Here is a 10886-nt window from a genome sequence, read left to right on the forward strand (position 1 = left end):
CGAGTACTGGAATGATAATGTGTTATTACTGCTGTGCAGAGAGTGCTTCCAGCACAGAGAGCACTTGTACATGTACAGAGTGGGTGAAGGAATCAGAGTACATACACCAGCCGTTTTCTCTTATGAGCAAGTATGTAGACAGGGAATTTGTAATTGCAGTTGGTTTTCTGCAGAAGTTGTTGTATTCTATTACATTCTTTTCTCAGCAGTATTAGGGAATTCTTTCAATTAGACATTTTCTGAAATTGGTTTAAGAAAATTGTGTTCTTCTTAGTTTACAAATAGGCACTGGCACCTGGCTAGTGGTTTTGTTTTGCATGGTTGTGGGGAATTGTTTAATTCTCCTTTCTGAGTCCTCTTTCTCTAGGTCAGCAGCCAGCAGCGAGGAACATCAAGTAAAAATAAAACTCCTATTTTTAGTTCAGCTACATAATGTCCTATTTATAATACTGAAATTTCAGCTACTACCTGGCCCCTTTCAATTCAATGACCCATCTCTCCTCTGTTAGCCCTCATTGCTCTTTTTTCACATCTGCCCCTTTTGATTCTTCTGCAATTATTTTTGTAGGTTTGAGGATGCTTTTCCAATGGGGCTTTTAATTCTGCACGGTGCTGACAGTGAGCAGTTCAAGTAATTTGACTAAAAGTAAGGGCAAGTAGCAGCTAGCAGGGGATACTCAAAACTTGACGTAATTCATCCTCAAAATTTAACACTATGAAGCTCTTGGGGGGAGGAAAAGCAGCTGCAATCATAATGATTTATCAGTTGATCCAGATAAATGTTTGCTTCTGCTTTTAATCCCTCATGACTACTGAAAATAAGATACTTTAACTTCATTTTCCTTAGGATGATACATGATAGTAATTTGCTACCCCCCACCCCCTGCCTCTCCATTTTGTATAAATTTTAACACAGGCCACTGAGGGAGACAGAGAAGAACACATACACAAGTATCTCCTGGGTAGCCAATAAACTGCCTAGGATTTGGAAGTGAAATAGTTAAAAATGTGTTGAAAACCTCAGAGTGTAGCTGAAGTCTGGGGTTTTGGCAAGTAAAAGATGGCTCTAAGCACAGGACCTTAGGAAAAATGCATTTGTCCAAAGGCAGTTTTTACCCTGCCCGCAGTCTTGGAGATAAGGCGGGAATTTTAACAGGAACAGTTCCAAAATACGTTGGTCAGCCCAAAGAGCAAGAAGGAAATGTTGATGTGCTACTGGGTGAGGTTCTGCTGCCATCAGAGAGTGGGCTTCAAAATGGGGATTTCACTCTGGTTAAGCCAAAACTAATGTAGAAAAATTGTCAGTTAGAAGCAGCTTATGAAACCAGATAGACCCTATTATCCACCGGGGACCAGGCACTGAAAACATTTTATTTATTTCCTCCATATGATGTATCTCACTTGAAAGAAATGAAATGACTTGTAAACCTACAGCTTTTCAACAGGGTTGAGTCATGCTAGAGACTGATGAGGAGTTGGATGGGGGCGGAGGAGGAGGGAAAGTAATTCTGGTAATGTGGAGACCTTGTCATTGTGTGGCAAAGTTTGAGTTTTAAGAACCATGATTATGCTTGAGCGAAATTTTTGCACAATGTATGTGATACATGGTGCTGAGCTGTGCTGGAAGCTGAATAAATAGATTGAGCAAGTACTTAGCCAGGCACGGTCATGTTGTTGTAGCAGAGGTAGCAAAGTCTGATGGCTGGAAACAGCCATTCTTTAGGAAAATGGGGAGCTGCTTTAAAAGAGCCAAAATAATATAAAAGCACAATTTAAAACCCCTGAGCAACAAACCCTTTAACCCACAGCATTCAGCGGCAGAGGTACAGAACACTTTATGTAATTAGATTCCAGGTACAAAGAGCTCTGCATTTCACAAAATTTCAGTTATCTTCTGAACAACAACAAAAAGCTATTGTTTCTTCTTGTCCTGTTTCATCTCCTTGTTTGAATATAAATCCAAAGAGTTCCTCCTTCTCAGACAGCTCTTTTTTTCTCCTTCTTTAATATGCAGAATAAACAATATAAAGTGGAAAAAAGTGAGGTATACATAAAGGAAAAACATCTATCTTATGACTGCTCTGTCTCAAAACCTTCATGTGTAGTTGGGTAAAAGATTTCTTTTGGAGAGGAAGGTGATGGTTGGAAGAAGGCTAGGTGGGATAAATGTGTAATTCTATTGTTATATTTACTATTGCAGTATCTGTGAGCCAAGAGAAAGGTAGCAGGGTACAGATGTGCAAAAGAGGAATATTTGAGGGCTGTTGGCCCCTGCTTGAGGAGAGACCATATGAGTTAATGAGGTCAACAGAAGGGTAAAAATAGACAATATGAAAAAGGGGTGGGTTAGAAGAGCCCCTTGGAAAATGTCCACAGGGTATGAAGGGAGGATGAGAAAGACGAGACCACTGAATGGAGCTCTAAAAAGAAAGGCAAGGAGGAAGCCCACAGTATAAACTGTGTACCAAATGCAAGTTTTAGGGAGAGATGGGTAATTTGTGATGTCAAAGATGTCAATGGGGGTATGTAAGAGATGTGGAGAAGAAAATGTTCAGTCTTGAATTTACAAAGGTCAGCATTGATGTCTGTTTTGGCAGAAGCTTGAGACTTCATTTCTGTAGACATGAGGCGGAGACTCGCAGCAGCTTCCTGACTGAAGGGATTCTCATTTTCAACCTTCTTTAACAAGTTATGATCATTTCATGTCTTTTAACAGGCGTCCTCCAGCTATTCATTAAGTGACTAATATTCTTGCACTTTATGCAATCATAAATAATGTGTGTTAACGTGATGACCATTCCTGGCGGAGCTCCAAGTTCTTTTTCCACAAAGAAACATTTGTTTGCCATCTACCTAATAACAACCAAGGCAATGAAGACACTGCTGTAGTATTTTTGAGGTATTTGGAGTGTTTACGGCAACGTAATACATTCACTGTTCATTGCATTCTCCAAATAATTTATTTTAAACACAAACACCTGCCTCTTTCCTGAGCTCCCTTCCTCCATTTACCTTTCACTTTGAGAAGAATCCTTTCCAAAGCAATCAGCTGGATCTGACCCAAGTACAAATATGCTAAATTATGCCATTGTTCTGTTTTCCTGAAGTATTTTTTTCCACCCTGCTCCCCCTTGTTTAATGCAGGCCTATTTGATCCTGTCCCCTTGGCTTTGTGGTACACAGCACATACATTTAGTGTAGCCTTGCAGTTATTTCTGTGTATTTAATTTCAGTATCACTTTTTGTCATTTGTTTTCCTAAACTTTTAAACAGTTTCAAACTGGTAAAGTTTTCAAAGCTGGTGCTTTCCATGTTTCTGGAGCCTGCAGTGCCATCTTAGTATAGCTACATCCACATTTGCAATTAAACATCTTCACTTAGAGAGTGGTTTAAGACAGGAGAAAAGTAGTATGAAAAACTTGTCGATCATAGACACCATGGTAATTCCCTTCATTTGTATTAGAGAAGAACAGTTCATGGAGGCAGTGATGGTTTTAAATATTTTCTCTTAATTAAATGAAAAGCTACTATTGCTCTAGAGCATAGAATGTGACCACTGGTTGCTTTTGCACACCTGTGCTCTGCCTGCTGTGGATGAAAGGTCCTGAGAAGTAATGAAAAAAGTGTGTGAAAACAGTTTACTTCCCTGGATTTTTGGGTCACCAGTGCCATTTCAATGGGATTGAAAATATTCTCCATAAGCAGAGAGAGTATTTAGGAATGTAGATGATGAATGATTTCTTACGGTGATACAACTGTTCAAGCTTGCCTGTTTCTTGGACACTGACAGAACAGATTGGGTTTGTTCCCTGGGAAAGGGACCAGTGCCTTAGGTTGTATCAGGCGGCATTATCAAATAAAACTCGAGGTGAAATTCCGTCAGGAAGGCAGCTGATCCTCTTTTTCTGGTATATGTGAGAATTATGACTGGAACACTGCTTCAGTTTGCTTGATTTTTTTTAATGAATGTGCAAAAATTACTAACATACAGGAGAAATACAGTTCCCATTTGATATTTGAATGTGTATGAGAAAGAGAAGGCTATCATAGGAGACATCTTCATATAAGAGAGTCTTATTCACAGGAAATTGGGAGCACAGTTCAAAGAATATGTTTAAGAAGGCAGGACTGAAGCAGCCAGAAGAGGATGTGTGATGAGAGAGTACTGCACTAATAATAAATAGAAATACAATGCTGCTGCACCCAGCAATGACATGGAAAACAGTATGGAACTGTCTGCCACTGAGATGGAGATAATGAAGCAGAGATAAAGTAGGATTTAAGCTTGAGATACAAACTGTGCCTTCAGAATCCAGAGGCTGTTCATTAAGTATCTTGGAGACTGAGAGCCTTTGCGACACTGGCTCTTCCTCGAATGGTTTAGTAAAAATTGATACCAAATTAATTGCAGAGAAAACTATTCTTCTTATTTTGTCTTAAAATTAGGAATCTCTACTATTATTTTCCATCCTAGATGGAAAACTTCAAATTTTTATGTAATGCTATTCTATAAAGAGTAAGTGAAGTAAAATCTTGATAGAATTTTATGGTTTGCTACCAACTATGTTTGGAATTTAAAGTACTGGTTTACTGTGTATCCTCCAGGTTCTCAATTCTAAATCTGGTATTCCTGAATAGACATGTTTTTCTGGAAATTTGAATGATTGCTGTAATTTGGCAAGAGCAATTGTGTAATCACATTTCACAAACTAGGTGGTAAAATTTTTATTTGGTGGAAGACTAAGCAAAATATGAGTTTGTTTCAGAAAGGCTTTCTTTCTGCCACTGAATATCATGATATCTGTATAAAAATAGCAAAACGTCCTGACGAGAGATGTGCATAAACCTTTTCCTGCCTATAGAAGATCTGGTTTTCATCAAAGGACTAGGGATCCCAAGGTCATTAAAATGCCATGAAAGATCTGGCTTTGAATACCATTTTGGAAGTCCTCTGGAGCCAGAAGAAAAACAATGGTGAGCAGGCAGGACTTGCAAAAGGTCGATCCCAAAACTGGTGTGTGATGTTCCAAACACCAAGCTCTTCATTGGCATGTTCTTGCCCTTTCAGCTGAAATGAAGCATGGAAGAACTGAAGACTGGTCTGGGATTCTTGAGTGCTCTGCTCTCCAGGACCCTTTGTCTTATTGCTTTTTTTCCTGTTTTTTTCTTCCTTCTGGGAGGAAAAAAACCCCCTCAATTCATATTGTGGATTTCTGCTTCCATATGGGGATTTTGTATCCTTGAGCTCATAATTCAAAGGGAATAATCTTGAACAAGAAGGAAGCAAAGACTTATCTATCCCTCTTGTGTCAAAGGCTTAGTCATTAAAATGCACTTAGAAAATTTTCTCTGTGAAAATATTGTGATATTGTGAAGCAAAAATATTTCTTAAGTAGCTGAAGTGAACCATGGACTTCATGGGTAGAAACCCAATAAACTAGAAAAACTTCCATTTGGTTAAAGTAGAATTTTTTTCCCTCATGAGTAGTTCTGAATTTGGTCTGTTCAGCAGACCCTTTTTTTGACACGAATTCACATTTTGCATATGCATAAGTAGGACTTGTCTGTTCTGGTGTTGGATGTCCCAGGCTCTGAAGGTTCTCACTTCAGTTGAAGAAACAGAGAAAAGCAATAAAATTATCAGATATGTCTCTCCTTTAATTCAGCTGTGGAAAAACCAAATTGCTCCATCAATCTGAGTGACAGCTTTGGACAAGAAATTATCATGTTTATTTTACTCACAGTCATTTTCCTCATTGTTAAAGGACAGGCAAGGAGATATTGTTTCGCTGATGGTAATGCTCATGGCAGCATAGAAAATTAGCTTTAAGTAGGTGTATTTCTGAAATATATGTTTTTCAGTCCCTGACAGGGATTGGAATGTATTTGCTGTTATGGGTTTAGTTGCTAGTTAACATATTTTTGTGTTTTATTCTTGGGACCTGTTTCACAGATGCCTGTGGCTCATCAACAAGTGCTCTGTGCATGTTTTGCATGGTAAAATTTGGTACAAAAATTAGGCTTCTGTACAAACTGCCATTTGTCATGTTTTTTTGGTTTGAAGTGAGAACAGAGCCGTGGTTCGAAAAGTTGTTGTCCTGTTTGCAAATAGTTAAAATTAATTTATTCTGCACAAAACCAGATAGAGATCCTCTTCACTTACTCCTCCTGTTGAGTTGTCCATTAACGATGGCACATTAAGAAAAGGAGGAATGTGCGATTGGTTTGTTTCTTTACTAAGTTAACATAAGGCAGTTATTCTTGACTGGAATTTGGAAAAAGCAATGAAATTTCTAGGGAATTATTCCTGACTTGATACTTAGAGCCTCCGAAACTATAATTTTCATGCAATCTCCTGAATTTTCTAAACTCATTTAGTTTTGGTCCTTTCTGCTTTTTTTGTTTCTCCATTACTATGTATAAACCTAAATAAACACAAATTAAGATAGTAAGTAGTGTTTGATATGAATATGTGCAATAGAAAACTTCCTCTGTTGCCTGACCCTTTAAGGATTATATCCCACTCCTGTTGTTGTCACTAAGGTTTTCTAGGGTAATGAGATCCATTTTGGTTTTCAAGCTGAAAGCAGTGAACTGTGAGGTTCCCCTCGCTGCTTTTTCTTCTGACATTTTGCTGTGATTCTGGAGAAGGAGGACTAGGAGCCCTTTTTAAACAACCACCACAATTCCCTGTGAAGGAGATATTTTGTGTTCCCCTCCACTGTGTGCACATTTTACAGGTTTAATAACCTTTAAGACAGACAGAACTTTTCCTGGGCAATGGAGCGCATGGTGCGGAACGGTAGAGGCCAGCCCTTGTAACCTCTCTGTTCTTCTATGAACGGAACTCTAAAGAGTGTTGGGTCTTTTGTCTTGGCTGTTTGCCTTGGTGCTGTTCCCTCTGTCAGTGATCTGATATTGATTAGAGCAGCCATGGAGGCACATTGAAATGATCGCTGTAAGCTGCTGTCACTGCTGAGGGCACAATGTGTGTGGCTGTGTTGTACCTCCATGCCAGGCTCTCCTCTAACACACTTCCAGACATGTGGGATGCCAAGCCGGGTAAGCTGTTTTCCTTGGGTACTTGTGCATCATACCTAGTTTTCTCCCTACTTTTCCCTGAGCTGGCAGTGATTCCAGAGGCAAAAAAGCAGCTCATTGGCAATCATCCAGGAAGTATTGTTTTGTTTTCTTTATTAAACTGTGAGTTTAGAAGACAGAGACTGGAATGGGCTTAGTTCTAGTAAGTTAGAACAGCCTAGAGGGCTTTCTGTGCTACACCATCTGTCTCCTGTGTACCACTGGTAACATCCCTACTGCAGTGTAAATCACTGGGTAACTCAGCACACCTTTTATTTAGCTGAATATAAATAAACAGCAGGATACTTGAAAGAAATAACACTCCAGAGAAAACACAATCCTAGTGCAATTAGAGCATTTCTATTTAGATAATTGCTCACAGAAATTATAAGCTTGGATCTAATCCTCAAAGAATACAGAAAATTGGCAGTTCCAGGATGATCTACTTCTTTCACTCTTTTTCCCCCCTTAATGCATTAATATTTTTGTTTCTCAAACTCTAAATACTGAATCTTTTGGCCTTTTTTCTTACTACACTAAGAGTGATACTGAAAATGACAAAATAGCAAGGGATGCCCTAGAGATAATTTAATTTTTGAGAGGATCTGTATAGAGGAGTGATAACAAGCATGATAATTTACTGCTGCTTGAAAGAAAAACATGACCTCATGCAGTTACACAGGGGCTTGCCCTAATTATGGGTGCAGACAAGGTGGTCCCTGGGGTATTGATGAGACAAGCAGTAATCTCCACAAAAAAGTATTTACCTCAATGAGACTGTCCTCTCCTATGCTCTCTTTATAGGAATAGGCTTTTTGTGAGTATTTTTTCCCATTTCTAAGAGCTGTAGTTTAGGTGAGGAGGGAGAATTAGTGTTCTGTTCCTGACTGTCCTATTGACTTGGGCTGTGAGTTTAGGCAGGTTAACTCCATTCCTTTGCTTTACCCATGTCTATAGAGTGGAGATTAGCAGCCATGGGTAAAGTGCTTGGAGTTACTTTCCATGCTTTAATTTGGTTTCTTTCTTCTCTTCTCTGTTGATTTTATTTTTAAATCCTGAACTTTTCTGTTAGACTGAAATCCTTAAAAGCCAGAAAATTTGGAGTACAAGGAGAACTCCCTGTTACACTATTCAGCAGAGTGCCCTGAAATAATAGAGTTTTGTTCAGAAACAAATACTGGCATATAAAAAATACTGGTGTATAAAACAAATTACCCCTGTAATCGAGGTCATTGTTTTGTTCAGTTGTGTTTTCTTAGATGTCTCCTCAATCCTCTGTTTGCAGTGCATTCTGTGAGACATATTTGCACTTGCAGTTTATAGAAACACTTGCTGCCTTGAACACCTGCCAAAAAGTAGATTTCTAAGGATGAAACTAGAATAAACATCTTAGTTTATGTTGCAGTTCATCAGATTAAATGCAGAAGTTTTAAAAATAACACTTCAACAGGTTAATTGCTGAAAAATGATTGAATCCATTGATAAGCAAAATGTGAAGTCAGTTAAGATGTGTATGAAATACTCTTACTGGTATTGAAAACTGGCTTGGTATTTATATGAGAAGGTTCTGGATCAGAAAAATAGTATGTTGCCACGTGTATGAGTTGGAAATACTTATTGGCTAGAGGAGTAAAATAGGCCTTGAAGTAATTTGTTCTGTGTGCCATTTTTTCCTGCATGTTCCAGAGCTCAGATTTTTTTCACAAATATATGAAAAAATGGGTAGGTATCCATATGCAGTTTCTGTGCATGAGGCCTCTTCTCCAGCTCTTTAACATTTAAGGGAAGGGAAAAAGTGTGGGTGTGAAAGTACGGGGGCAGTTTGAGAAGGCACTCTTTAAATGGTATGGGATTGTGTCATTCTCCCTCATAAATTACATCCTGAAACCACCATTTACTTCTTAATCCTACTTTGAATAATGAATATTCACCTAATTTGTTCTTGACTCTCCACGTAACTCCCATTGCTGAAGAACATCTTTCCACAGCCACAGAAAGCCACTCTGGATTTCACTTCTCAGGACCGCTGTGACTTAGACTCACATAGGCTGCTCTGCTGTGTTTGAACAAGCCTGGAATGTCTCGGTGCAGGAGGAAGAGATGGAACTGCTGGAGTGTGATGGCGTATATCTGTTCCAGTCCCCAGAGTAAATTAAACCCAATACAGGCTGAACCTCTGCCTCAGTGACTGGTTTTATTGATCTGGAATTGGTAAAAAGTGATGGTCTGCTCCAAATCCTCCCCATTCATTGTCTATGTGACACTCCCAAATGGGTGCAGAGGAAAAGCCACAACAATTGAGGATTCTTCTGAGCTGAGGAAATGCTTGTTGACAAATTTCCTTGATTTTAATTTTGAATCATGCTGTTAGATCAGGGCACAACAGACTTAATGGCTGATGAAGTCATCCACATTCTCCTTTGTTTCTTGTAGTCGGCTGAATGTTCACTTGTGTTACTGTAGGACACAAGTTTATGAAGTTGGTGTGTTGTTATCAAAGCCTTTTAGTGTGGCCATTATACACCTCTTTTTTTTCCTCCTCTGTAGCAGTCAGCCATCTGCAAGAGCTGTTTATTGTATCCAAATGATTGTGAGAGCATTCAGTGAGGGTATAAACAATGACAGAGCTGGTTTCATTAGCAAAGGCCATGCAGAATCAATGTCCGGGTCTGATTCCTTCCTTCTTAAACTTGTATCACTGTAATTCACATTGAAGTGGTTAACTTCTGATTTACTTGAGCTCAAGTAAGAGTAGATAGAGGTCCACACACTGACACTATTCATGTTGATGGGAAACCATTTATATTGCTGCCAAGTTGTTGGGGTGTTTTATTACAGTGGCAGTGAATAAAAGCCAGAGTAAATTTTTAATTTCACTACCTTTAATATGAGAGAAACTGGGCCGTCTTATAGGAGCAGCCCTAAACTAATTCCCAACTGTTGTTTATCTTCATTGTTTTCTGCAGAGATTGTCTGCACTTTTTAATACACTTAGTTTTATATGGGCACTGATTATAAAATATTGTTACCTTTCTTACTGTTAAAACACTTTTCAAGGATTATATAGTGTTTTTCCCAAAGAGAAAACAGTAGAAGGGCTTCCATGTCAAATTTTTATTCCTGTAGCTTCTCAAAGAATATTGAAAAAACCCACCAAAATCTCATGAATCTGAGCCTTGGCTGTGAGATTTCCGTGTTTCTGTGGGGAGTATATCACAGATGAAACAGGCTTTCTCAGGGGGAATTATACCTCGTTACTTGGGAAAGTTAATTGGTACTGCAAATCCCACAGCAGCATCTACAAGATACCTGAGCTGTCCACAGTAACCTCATTTTCTAGCCTTAAAAAGGAAAAAAGCAGAAAGCCCTGTGCACTGAAATATTATAAATTTAACTACGGTGAATCTATAGGCTGCTGAAGTGAGTGCTTCCACTTGGTGCAGTACTGAATGCTGGCAGGAACCACATTTCCTGTCTCCCTTCACGCTCCATGACTGTTCTGCCACACAGCTTTTAGATTGAATCTCCTTGGGCAGGGTCACTGTGCACAGTATTGAGGAGCACGTGCATGGAGTGTTGCACATGGATGTTCAGGAAGGGAGTTTACCACCAAAACCAGCTGCAGACTTCTCTGTGTCATCAGATTCCTGTGAATTCATGTAAAAGACAGTGGGACTGGAAGACAGTGACTTGCCTGTATGGGACATATTACAAAAGATGTGAGTCAGAAGAACTCAGACACACCAGCATCGTCATGTCACAGAGAAGGCTGTGATACTTAAAACAATGTACCTGATTTTCCATTC

The sequence above is a fragment of the Corvus kubaryi genome, unplaced genomic scaffold (assembly GCF_017639235.1).
Source record: "Corvus kubaryi isolate FWS band 111438036 unplaced genomic scaffold, C.kubaryi_AGA036_p1.0 37300, whole genome shotgun sequence".
Taxonomy (NCBI): Eukaryota; Metazoa; Chordata; class Aves; order Passeriformes; family Corvidae; genus Corvus; species Corvus kubaryi.